This window comes from Branchiostoma floridae, chromosome 10 (genome assembly GCF_000003815.2).
Source record: "Branchiostoma floridae strain S238N-H82 chromosome 10, Bfl_VNyyK, whole genome shotgun sequence".
NCBI classification, from domain to species: domain Eukaryota; kingdom Metazoa; phylum Chordata; class Leptocardii; order Amphioxiformes; family Branchiostomatidae; genus Branchiostoma; species Branchiostoma floridae.
The window spans coordinates 19046962-19047454 of record NC_049988.1 but is presented as its reverse complement, the minus strand read 5'-3'; positions in this window follow the sequence as shown (position 1 = coordinate 19047454).

The following is a 493-nucleotide window of genomic DNA, read 5'->3' as shown; positions in this document are numbered from 1 at the left end:
ACACATATACATACAGATATACACATATATATATATATATATATATATATGAGACACACACACACACACTGTCTCTCACACACACATATATATATATATATATATATATATATATATATATATATATATATATATATATATATATATATATTTGCAATGTTGTAAGTAATCATGATACAAAATCTCAATGTTTTTTAATGATTCTTCTACTTGTATATGACTATATATGGTGATGACAATCAAAGTAGAATGTCAAGTTCAAAAATTGAAGACTTTTATTCTAATATTTTTATGTGTATAGTTTGCCTATATGGCAAACAAATAAATCTAAAATATTGAATTGTAAAAAGAATCAATATAATTATGATCTGATATGTTACCATTATACAGTATCATGCTACAAATGGTTTCTGACATTTTTACTCACATATAGAGTGCATTGTGTAATATACACAAATGCTTATGTGAATGTATTGTCTTACATAATCGACTT